At 40.3% G+C, this 12,927-nt stretch overlaps 1 protein-coding gene and 1 pseudogene across 4 annotated transcripts in view; one reads left to right on the forward strand and one right to left on the reverse strand.

Moving 5' to 3' along the window:
- The window catches only part of CELF2 (CUGBP Elav-like family member 2), an 815,728-nt gene that overhangs the window by 338,709 nt on the left and 464,092 nt on the right, over positions 1 to 12,927 (reverse strand). The gene's annotated exons all lie outside the window — the stretch shown is intronic.
- LOC112658991 (60S ribosomal protein L9-like) lies at positions 7,538 to 8,769 on the forward strand (annotated as a pseudogene).

A 12,927-nucleotide genomic window follows, 5' to 3' on the forward strand; every position in this document is an offset into this window, starting at 1 on the left:
AAAAATTTCCACTGAGATTTTAATTGGTATTTGAATGGAAAACTTAGATATATTTGGGAAAATTGAACATCTTTATAATATTTGCTCTCTCCACCTGGAAATATTGGTTAATTCTTAAATTTACTAAAATCTTCATTTATTTCTCTCTCAGGGAGGACTTGATATTTTCTTCAAAAAGTTTTCTCATCTGTTACTACTGATTTTTAGTGAAGTTGCTTATTTAAAACATTTTTTATTAAACTCCTTAAATTCTTAGAGGTTTTCACTGACCACCTTGTTTTTTCATGTTTATATTCAAGCCATGTGCAAAATGATACATTTTTCATCTTTGTTTCTAATTAGCATATCAGTATTTCAGTTCCATATGTTATTGCTATGACCGGAACTTCCAGAACATCATTTAATGAATGATGATAATTTGCAAACTTGCTCATTTCTCATCCAATAATTGGCTTAAAATACTTACCTTTTATTAAGTTTTAAAAGTTCCTAGTTTTCTAAGAGGCCCCACCCCCTTAGGAATTAGGGTTTAATTTTATTGTGTGCCTTCTTAAATTTTTTTTTAAGATTTATTTATTCCTGAGAGACAGAAAGAGAGAGAGAGGCAGAGACAAAGGCAGAGGGAGAAGTAGGCTCCACGCAGGGAGCCTGATGTGGGACTCGATCCCAGGACCCCAGGATCACGCCCTGGGCCGAAGGCAGGCGCTAAACCGCTGAGCCACCCAGGGATCCCCTTAAAATATTTTTTAATTTAAATTCAATTACTGTGTAAGATCATTTTCTTTCTTATTGACCTGCTGAGGTGATGTATTATATTAATGGATTTTCTAAAACAAAAACATCTCTTTATTCTTGGCACAAACACAATCGGTTGTGGAAGATTATTCTTTTAATGTAGTCTACCTTTGAATTATGTCAGGGGGCATATGTCAAAGCACCACTGTAACGAGAAATCCCACCAAATTTGTAATTTTTTTTGGGTGAAATTTTTAAATTAAAGTAATTTTTTAAAAGATATTATTTATTTATTTGTGAGAGACAGAGAGAGAGACAGAGACACGGGCAGAGGGAGAAGCACCACTGAGCCACCCCGGTGCCCCAAATTTAAAATATTTTAATGACATAACTTACCATTTTAAAGTTTAGAAAGTACATTTAATATAGCCCTCTTGTGACATATTTGTTTTCATTTAACATACTTCATTTAGCTAAGTAGTATATGTGTGCCTTAGTTTAGGACAATATTTATTTATTTAAAGATTGTATTTATTTATTCATGAGAGACACAGAGAGAGAGGCAGAGACACAGGCAGAGGGAGAAGCAGGCTCCATGCAGGGAGCCCGATGGGGAACTCAATCCTGTGTCCCTGGGATCACACCCTGGGCCAAGGCAGATGCTCAACCACGGAGCCACCCAGGCCTCCCTAGTACAATATTTATAAATATAGTTTACATTTGGGAAATTCTCCAATTTTCGGAGACTGTTTTGAATTAGTGAGGTTTCAGGGCGCCTGGGTGGCTCAGTGGTTGAGTGTCTGCCTTCGGCCCAGGGCGTCATCCCGGGGTCCTGGGATCGAGTCCTGCATTGGGCTGCCCGCAGGGAGCCTGCTTCTTCCTCTGCCTGTGTCTCTGCCTGTCTCCCCGTGTCTCTCATGAACACACAAATAAAATCTTAAAAAAAAAAAATAGTGAGGTTTGAGGCACTACTAGGTGTGTTAGCATCTTTTCACTGCCGACTGACCAGAGGCATTAAAGTTACCGGCCACCCTGCTGCCTGGTTTCTGCAGTCAGGAGTCTCCATAGTCTTGCCAATCTTAATTTCTTTCATTAATACCATGAAATGTGTTTCAAGTAGTAGAATCAAATTGAGATGGCGGGATTGGAAAATTAAAGATCACCTTTGCCAAGAAGTCTGTCCATGGCCGACGCTCAGAAAATCAGTGACTTTCAGCTTCTTCCCATAAAATAAGCAATTTATACAGTTCCACAGCATTCTCTTGACATATTCATCAGTTATCCCTTGGATTTGTGCCTTCCTACTACTGCTGAAAGTCCTCAGGACAGGGGCCCTTCTGTGAGGGCAGTGCCTCTCTTTAATAATCTCATATGGACCCTTCATATATGGCACCAGGAATGCATGGCCCCTGGGGTTCTGGCTGCGAACCTATCTCACATGTTCCTTCCAGCCAGACTGGCCAGGCTGCAGTGAGGTAGGAATGGAGAGTTCAGCTGAATCGCCCAGTACAGCTGTGCCCTAGTCACGTTCAGTGTGATTTAAACTCCTTGAATTCATTAATTCACTTAATTTTTAAAAAATCACCCAGAAGTTGTCATGTGCATAGAACTATACTACAGCATAAAGAAACTCACTCTGATTATAGGAGACTCCTTTCTCCTTCCTAGGTAAATTAAAATATTAATTTCTGCTAATTGGGTATCAATATGTAACTAATCTCAATATTTTTAAAACTACTTAAAAATCACCCATCATGCTTTTTCACTTTTAATGTGATACATTTATCTCACATAAAATCCCATAAAACCCATAAATTAAATAATAGTAGGAATATGTAGTAAGGCAGATAAATCTTTCCAAGATTAATCAGACTCACATTAAACTTGACTATGTCCAGATTATGAAATACCTAAATAAGATAGTGGGGGGGGGGGTGGGTGGAACTCTATCGGTACGTTAACCTATCTCAGAGTCTGGCAAATTAGATGGAAATTAATCTTTTGAATTTGTTCCCTTCTTCATAGCTTGAAATACAGAGAATATATTCTATATTTCTTCAAGTTGACACTAAATTCCATTGTTGCTATAGGTATAAGGAAATGAAGAAAAGTGGGACTTAATCAATTAAAGTTTTTAGAAGGTTCACCTGGGGAAAAATATGGGAATGATTAGAATTCCCTCTCGAATGCAGTTATGTGTTTATATTTCGATATCAGTGTATAAACTGTGTTAACCAGAATTTCTGGATGGTACGTCCACATATTTCCTGGGGGTGGTGTGGGTGGTAAGAGTCCTAATTTCCCAAACATGGCCCACATGCTTCTTCTATGGCTTGATAGGATAAGGTCAATGCCCGTTGGCTGCCCAGAAAGAGGGGCACACATCATCAGTGTGGCTATCATTTGGTAGCACCGGGACCCAGCCTCATGACCACACATTTATGCCTTCAGAGTGGTGAAGGAACGTTGAAGGAAAGAGAATGGGGATGCTGGGCTTTCAGAGTGGAAAGAAAGCTCCAACTATTTTACATATTATGATAACAAAAGAGTCAGGGTTAGAGGTGGCTGCTGCTAATTCCAAATCTTGCCAAGAACACTATTTCTAGCATGAACTCAGCTCCCACACACTGCATCAAAATCCTCACAAAAGCAAACTTGTATAAAGATGATTACCGAGCACATACATACATGTACCAAGAACACAATGTATTCTTTGTGATCAATTAAAGAGCAAGAATAGTCTGTAGTGGGGCGTCTTACAAAGGGCCCTTTCTTCTAGGTACTTTAGAAAAGGCAGATCTATCAAACTTATGATAATGCATTGCCATGCTGATTTAATTGTCAATTACATATTACTTAAGTGTACTTTAATGATCTATATAAAGCCTTATTTTTTTTTTTACCTCTAATAGCTATTAATGGTTGTTAAAGAAAATGAAACCACTTTACTGAAATGTAATGTGGGGGTCTATTAAGAATAAGTCTTCAAAATGATAAAATGCTATCACAAAAATGTGAACCCCTGTACATTTTAATATTCCTGAGTAGGTCAATCTTCGTTCCACTGGAAGAACATTTCCTTCAAATCGCAATTACAGTTTAAACATCTTCATATGTGTTATATATAGAATAAATTTTACCTAATTCCCAAATGCTTCTTTGGGAGATGGGGAAGGAGTGGGGGCAACATATTACTACATTTCCTCCCAAAGTTTCATAAGGTTTGCAATGTTGGTCGTTGGAATAAACTTGGGTGAACACACTCACACCCCTGGCTCTCTTCATCTCTGCATTTGTCCCTGTTTGCTGTGAAAATTATTACAAGAATGAATGAGATCACATGAAAAGAGTATCTTGTGCTCTACGTAAGGACAAACATTTGATCAATTCTAGGGACAGACGTGCCCCACTTAACACAACAGAAATATTTCTTAAAGGAAGTGTCATCGACATTCATTTATTAAAATACAATATTAAATATACTAGAGAGTCTGACTGATTAAACAAAATTTGTGGTGAATCCCTTTAAGAGAGAAGAGTTGTTTTGTGAGCAAATCATTTCCTAATGTATCTGTAAGCCTGACTTTTCTGAATGGAGTGTCTTTAGAGGAGGACACATGTCCTGTTCTAAGGATTACTGAACATACACAACCGAGGGCAAGCTGAAAATATACCTTTCCCTATCCTCTAGGACACCCGTTAGACAAGAGCTATTAGGAATATGAAATTAAATATAATTAGAGTCAGAATAAAACAGCATCAGGCTTATGTCCACATAACCTAAAGTAATTTAGAGACTTTACAATTAACTTGTAACTGTAAGATGGTTAAATAAGCCAAATTAGTCAAAGCAAAATACCTATTTTAGATTCTAGTTTATTTGGCCGCCTACATTGATCATATTAAGCAGTTATCCAAACTTTATTTAATTTTATATTTTATGGTCAGATGTCAAGTGTGCTTTAAAGAAGATGGATTTTAGAGTAAGACAGAGCCAAGAGTCCAATTCCGACTCAATGACTCTCTGTGGTTCCTTGAACAAGCTTCCCACCTCCCCATCTGTAAGGCAGGGTTGATGCAAACCTTACTTGCACATTGCAAAGATAAAATAATTGAAGAGATGCCAAGGGCCCGTCATGTAATAGACACTTCATAAGTGTTATTATTCCTTATCATGATCTCTCGATCCCTGAGGTCTTAAAAAAAAATCAGCCAACTCCCATAGAGGAGACTTCCATGCTCCACTCTCAGTAACTGAACACAGAGGTTACATGCAAATTGAAAGCCTGGTTTTTAAATCACTGAGGGCAAGGTTCAAAGCCTACATTAAAAAATATGTATCTTCAATAGCACCTAGCAGAGCATTGGGCATTTATAGACAATAAAAATTGTAGATTGGGTTTCCGAGTGCAGGGGAACGGTTGTGCTATATATGTGTTTGCTCTTCAAGTACACTGTTCGGTCAGGGAGGAAGTGTCAACTTAGGTACATATCACTTATGAAGACCCTCCCCCCCAAACACCCTTAGTTGATTTCACTATGACGTGTGCATATGTGGGAATGGGTGGTAGTAAAGTAAAAAATGTGTAAAGTACATCATTCAAGTGTATCACTAATTTTATTGAATATTCTCATCTTGTATGAGTCTATATGTCTGAATTTATCTTCTGAAAACCTGGAGATAATCAGTACCTCAGCCAACCTGTCGGGTTAAGATGCAGCCTTCGGGTCAGTGAGGGGTTAATAACCCTGTTCCTATAGCAGAACTGCTGGGGTAAGGGACTTCTTCAGCCTATAACTCCGGCAACATACTTTTTGACCATTTAAATGTGTAAATGGAGAAGCACAGTATTCCCATAAAATTTCCACCATGAAAAAAAAAATTGAGGAAAGCTCTGGTAGGCCCAAAGAAATGAAAGTAACTTCAAAAGCAAAACCGTTTTAGAAATTGAAGATTTGGGGGTAGTTACGAACAAGAATGGGAAAACTGGAAAGTGCTTGATACATTAATTAGCTTTAAAATAGCTGCGGGGAAAATGTAATACTCCAGCTGCCTGAATGAATATGCCTCAGGTCATAAAATGAATCTGGTCTGGAGACGGAACCAACTTCTTCCCTTCAGATCAAAGCTGAAAGTACAAGGTAATAAGAAGGTGTTAGGTATACTTTCTTAACATCCTCTGATCCGAGGAGGAGCACTTTCCTGGACCTCACTGCTACATACTCTGGCCTCCCTCCCTTTCTTTGAGGCTGTCAGCCTGGCAGGACTGGGTTCTATTTTGCCATTTCTTCCAGCAACCCAGATGTTGCTAGATTAACCTCAAGTCTGCACCCTCCCTCCCCCCAAGACAGTCAGGTTCATATATTTCCTATTAGTTTGGGAGCTGGTTTTGTCACTTGAGAAATATAACATTAGGGGCATGCATTTGGAGGGTTCTGGGTCATCCTACCCCTCTCTCGATGATTTCTGTGTGATCCAAGTGCATAAAATTTTGAGGGCCAGTGTGCCAGTAAGTGGAAGAGATGGTCCACAAAGCAGTCAGGAGCAGGGGCTTGAAAATGTGACAGGCCAAGGTTTAAATCCTGAGGAACTGTGTAGCTGCTGTTAAGTCTCAGTTTTCTCAGTCCTAAGATGAGAATAATATAATTTTACCTGCTTAATAGAGTAGAGAGGATTAAATGAGGAAATGCATGAGTAGGGCTTGGCGCAATGCCTCGCACATAGAAAGTGCACAAAAACGTTAGCTATTATTATTTCTATGCTATCTCAGCAGGAAAAGGTGAGTGCAAAATGCAATAAAATCAGTGAAGCCCTAAAAAGGGGGAGTAGCTGTGGCCAGCGCTGCTCAAAATACTTACGTTTTCTAAGAGTCTCAGTGAAAATAATGCACCCATGGACAATAGACTATGATGCATATATATTTTTTTGTTTATAAAGCAGGAGTAGAAACTCAGTGTTCTAAAAATAGAGATGCCAACCTGTGGAGTACTTACTAACTTGTGCAAATTACTGTAGACGCTGACTGCCCAACTATCAGACTACACGTATCCTTCTTCTTCTGGCTATTATTTTTTAGTACTCTCAAAATGCAGCAAGAGAGTACTGCTAAGTGGATGGTAAAAGCCAATAAATGCTTTGACAGGTGAGCCCAGCGTAGTGAGTTCATACTCCATTCAGCCTTTCAACAAAGCAGATCATTCTAATATCTGCACTGACTAAAGAGAAAGTATCTTTTATTACAGATTTTTATAGAAGTCTATATAATGAAGTGGAAACCAAATGAGAAGAAAGGTATGAGAGAATTAGGAAACATTCATTCATTTATTTATTTAATAATATTTATTGAGCAGCTGATATATACCAGCTCTGGGAATTCAGTTGACTTGTCAGGAAGGCATGAGGACCCTGATGGGCCACTAACCCATAGCCCCCATGGGCTAGTAGTTCAGGATTTTGAGACAATCTTCATTATAAAAGCCTACGTGTAGATACGCACAAATTAACATGTGATCCCAGGACAAGTAGTGAGTAGTGGAATTAAAATTTTAAAAAAAGAAAAAAGAGGGATCCCTGGGTGGTGCAGTGGTTTAGCGCCTGCTTTTTGGCCCAGGGCGCGATCCTGGAGTCCCGGGATCGAATCCCATGTCGGGCTCCCGGTGCATGGAGCCTGCTTCTCCCTCTGCCTATGTCTCTGCCTCTCTCTCTCTCTCTCTGACTATCATAAATAAATAAATAAAGAAAAAATAATAAAGAAAAAAGAAGTGAAAGGTGAGGAGAGGGGGCTGGGGGATTAAGGGATACTTTATATATGTTGATAAAGAAGGCTTTTCTGCTTTTTGCCATATCTACTGCAAGAAGGAGGACGATTCTCAGCAATCAGACCATCAACATTCCAGAAAATTTCAACATCACTCTGAAGGGATGCATTGTTATTGTGAAAGGCCCCCGGGAAACCCTGCAGAGTGACTTCAATCACATCAGTGTAGAACTCAGTATCCTTGGAAAGAAAAAGAAGAGGCTCTGAGTTGACAAATGGTGGGGAGACAGTGCAAACAGTAGCCAGTTCTTTTCTATCTGTAGTCCTGTACAGAACATAGTCAAGGGCATTACCCTGGGCTTCCATTACGGGATGAGGTCTGTGTATGCTCACTTTCCCATCAACGTTGTTATTAGGGAGAATGGTTCTCTTGTTGAAACCCAGGATTTCTTGCTTGAAAAATACATCCGCAGGGTTCGGATCAGGCCAGGTGTTGCTTCCTCAGTATCTCAAGCCCAGAAAGAGGAGTTAATTCTTGAAGGAAATGACATTGAACTTGTATCAAGCTCAGCTGCTTTGACTCAGCAAGCCACAAGAGTTAAAAACAAGGGTATCAGAAAAATTGGGGGTGGTATCTATGTTTCTGAACAGGAATAGTTCAGCAGGCTGATGAATAAGATCTAACTTGTCCAGCTACAGAAACAGCAAGATGCCAGATGATTTTTCAGATTTATTTGTGACATCTTAAAGATGCAATAAATGCTGTGTTGAGTGGGGGGAGGAGGGGAAAGAAGGCCTTTTTGAGCGGGTGATATCAGACCAGACTTGAATAACAAGTGTCTAAGAGAGAGAGGGAGAAAGGAGAGCACATGAGCCATCAGAAAAGCAGCCCAGTCACGGAAAGAGCAAGCGCTGGCTCCTGAGGCAGGACCCAGTTGGTGGTGTTGAGAACCAGCAAGACGGCCAGCACAACCGAGCAGATTTGCTGAGTACGGCGTGGTAAATGAGAGGGCTAGGCTGCAGAGAATGCGGGCTTTGTAACACACAGCGAAAATAGAGATGTACCAGTGTCTCAGATCCAAGAAGGGCTTTGAAGATAATATTCTCTGTAAAATAAGATGGATACCATTTGGGGAGAGAAGGGAGAAAAAGACACAGCTTCTTTTAAATAAACAGGCCCATCTGTAAAGATAAAACTCTATGATTTGGGAAGAGAAACCTAATGCACAACAAAACAGAGCACCAGCACAAACACTGGGAATGGTAGAAAATAAAACCGAACCAAAACTTGACATCGTCTCACATGTCTGTTCTTGTGTTTGTTGCCTGTACTTTTGGTGTCAAATCTGTGAAATCATTGCTAAGGCTGATGTCACACAACCCCCCCCCACCCATTTTCTTCTAGGAGTTTCACCATTTAAGGCCCTATGTTTGTCTTTAATTCATTTTGAATTATTGACTCATGTGTGGTGTAAGACAAAAGTCCAAAAACTTCCACGTAGCCAAGGAAACCACAGAGTGAAAAAGCAACCTATGGAATGGGAGGAGATATTTGCAAATCATATATCTGATAAGGAGCTAATTTCCGAAATACAAAAAAAGCCTTCTACAACTCAGGGTGCCTGAGTGGCTCAGTTGGTTAAATGTCCGACCCTTGTTTTGGGCTCAGGTCACGATCTCAGGGTTGTGAAATCGAGCCCCATGCCAGACTCCTCATTAGGTGTGGAGCCTGCTGAAGGTTCTCTCTCTTCCTCTCCTTCCTGACCCCACTCACACACTCTCTCTCAAAACAAAACAACAACAAAACTCCTACAACTCAATGGCAAAAAAAACTAACAACTAGATTTAAAAATGGGCTAATGACGTGAATAGGCATTTCTCCAAAGATGACGTACAGATGGCCAACAGGTATAGAAAAAATTTGCTCAATGACACTAATCATCAGAGAAATGCAAATCAAAACCACAATAAGTTATCACCTCACACTTTTTCGGGTGGCTGTTACATATTTTAAAAAAGACAGCAAATGATGGCAAGGATGTGGAAAAACTGGAAGCCTTCTGTACAACAGGTGAGAAGACAAAAATGCACGGCTGCTATGGAAAGCAGTAAGGAGGTTCCTCAAAAGATGAAAAATAAAACTAGCATACGATCCAGCAATCCCCCTCCTGTGTACTCATTCTGAATCTTAAAACATGTGACCCTTCATATTCACTGCAGCATTATTCACAACAGCCAAGATGTGGAAATAACCAAAGTGTCCACTGACAGATGAGTGGAAAAAGAAAATGTGCATACATACACACACACACACACACACACACGGTGGGATATTATTCACCCTCAAAAGAAGAACCCTGCAGTATTCGACAACATAGATGAACTTTGAGGCCACTATGCTAAGGGAGATAAACCAGCCACAGAAGGATGGATACTGCGTAACTCCATTTACATGAGGTCTCTAAAATAGTTAAACACATACAAGGAGACTGAAATGGTGGTTGCCAGGGATGAGGGGAGGAGGAAATGGCTAATTGCTAATCAAAGGGCATGAAGTTTCAGTGATGCAAGAAGAGAAACTTCTAGAGGTCTGCTGTACAACACTGCGCCCGCAGTTAACAATCCTGCATTGTACTCTTAGACCTCGGTCAGCTGTAATCTGTGATTGCCCCTCTGTTGCTACTGTTCTCTGACATTTGAGGCTACCGCTATTTCTCTTTCTTACTCTCCTTGCATTTTTCTCTCTTTCTTCTGTTTTTGAGCAATTTATCAGGAAAAATAAGAGTCCGGTATCTTTTCACTGCATTATGGGGCCTAGAATCCCGGTTTGCCTCATGTTGACCGACCACTGCCTTCTTTACCACCTTTCGTTTTGCCTCTACAAGTGCTGTCAACATTCCCTCTAAAAAGGTGCACTGGTTTTCCTAAAACCACCATGGTAACAACAACAAAATCTCTTTTTATCAAAAAGGACCTGGAGACAGTTACTAAAACCCTTGCAATTATAGAATGTGCCTCCTTCACTTTATCATTGTCGATTCTCTATTTCCCCCTGATTCCCAAGTTTTGCCAAATATATTCCCATGTCGTGCTGCTCTTACAAGCATCATAAAGTTTGATTTGCTCTTTAGCGGCAGCACTCTGCCAATTGTAAAGTTATAATCTGATGTGATTTTTATTATAATTGTCATTATCATTACTGATTATTTAAGCGATGCCCACAATGCCCTGCCATCATGCTTTCTTGGATTTACAATCTGAAGTCTGCTGATCAGTGACTTTCTGGGCCTCACCTTATCTGGCCAGTTGGGAGGCTCGTGCCTGGAACCGAGAGAATAAAGGAGGGTACGCGGGAGGGACCCCCGGCACATCCCACCTCAGACTTCCCTTGCTCTCAGGCTTCTGTGTCTCAATGGTGTTTTCTCCTGGAAAATGCTGGCCACACCTGGGGCCAGAGAGTGAATAGAAGAACTTCAAGTGAGGAGAACTGACTAGACCTTGAAAGTTGGAATACAGTTTCTAGGGTTTTTGTAACAAGAAGCCTAGAATCCTAGAAATGGGCTATGAGGTCCTGCCAAGGAGCCAAAACTGGTTCCCAACTTCTCAAAAGGCACGCAATATGCTTATATAAGATCCTCCTTGCTCATGAATATTTTTGTTAATTTTCTCATATGCATTAGTATGACTGATATTGCTTGGACACCAGGCTTTACAACTGTCTCTTCCTATTTTCATAACTTGTTCTCCTCTCTTCAAATTCCGTTTGCAGGCTCAGGGTAATAGCCTACAACATAATCAGTAGCTGTTGAGTCTGGCCAATTGCTTCCTGCCCCCTGCTTCCTAGACAATTGGTAGATGTGGCTCTGATACCCCATTCATAAGCTACTATAATATTCCAAATTGTTGCTATTGCATTCTTGGCACGTATGGTACAATTTTGAGTTCTAATTCAGTCAATTATTCTGGACGCTGGTCAACTTGTAGCTGCCATTCTCCTATGCCTTTATGTCTTGAAAACACATAAACCGCATCAGAGACCCAAGGGTTACACAGAACGCTTCCGGTCTTGCCTTCTTAATTTGCCCACTGATCGAGGTCATTGACAAAAACATAAATATAAACAGGAAAATCTTGAGTGAACCTACTTTTTAACACAGCTTTTTAAAAAGAAGCAGATCATGTCTGATTAACATTTGATTGTTTTTCCCCAGAGACTCAAATGATCAGAACCGTGAGGCGGTCGTGAAATCGTTAAAGGACGACAGAGAAGGGTTTTTGCCAAGCATTAGGCTAAAATTAGATATTCAGTTTCTGAATAACTGAACAGTGGTGTAAAACCAGTGTCTTGGGAAGTCTGGAAATGTTTTGAGAGCAGTTGTTTTGTTTTGATTTTTGAGTCATGTAATTTCGATATGAGTCAAGTATGATGATTTCACAGAAACGTTTTTGTAAATCTATGATCAACTTCAAGAAAAGAATCATCTAATGTACCACCTTTCTCTGAAAGAAAGAACCCTTCCACCTTCTTTAGTACTTTCACTTCCATGTAATAGCAAAAATAGCAGCTAAAATAGCAACATTTATTGAGCGCATTCACCGTACTGGGCACTGGCTTTAACTCTTTGTAGGGAAGACACTTATTCTTGACAATAATCCTGGGAGTTAGGGACCACCAACAGCCCCGTTTTATGGAGCAAGAACCCGAGCCCCAAGGAGTCAGCCGTTGTGCTCACGGCCATGTAGCTATGAAGTGGTGGAGGTGGGATTTGAGCTGAGTCCAATTCCAGGGAACACAGCAGTGAACTGCCAAGTAGACAACGATGTACCTGAATAATAAGCCCAGTGAAGACAATACAATGTACAAAATTCTTCTGCTTCCCTTTAAAAAAAAAAAAAAAACCTGCAAAATCTCCCCCCACCCCATAATTTCGCAAGGGGATGACATTCAGAAAAATGCTTTCTTTCCATTTCTGTGCTTCAGAGTCTCTAAAGCGACTCACTCCTAATCTTTAAAATTTGTACATTTCACACCAGGAAAGACAGTCGGAGAAGGGAACATTTTATTCCCAAGTGACATTCTGGGTTTAACTATCCTTTGCAACAGTTTTGTTTTGAAAGATCTCCGTGGCTGCATATGAACCAGCCAGATGTCAACGATGAGTCTACCATGTACAATATTCCCCAGAGACTAAAAATACTCCTTGCTGATAGAGTATCTGGAAATACCACGCGAACACCATCGGACCTGATGCATCACTAAGTGTCTGTGTAAACGCCTCTGAAACAACAGATGTTCTGGGCTCCTGCTGTTCCCTCTGAATAACAAAATGACTTGTGGGGAGCTGAAGCTCCCCTCTTCTCCACAACAGTTTGGGGAAGAACCAATGAGTTTCTGTCCTCACTTCGACTTCAGAAAGGAGCGTTAGACACTGCG

The sequence above is a fragment of the Canis lupus genome, chromosome 2, assembly GCF_003254725.2.
Source record: "Canis lupus dingo isolate Sandy chromosome 2, ASM325472v2, whole genome shotgun sequence".
Lineage (NCBI taxonomy): Eukaryota > Metazoa > Chordata > Mammalia > Carnivora > Canidae > Canis > Canis lupus.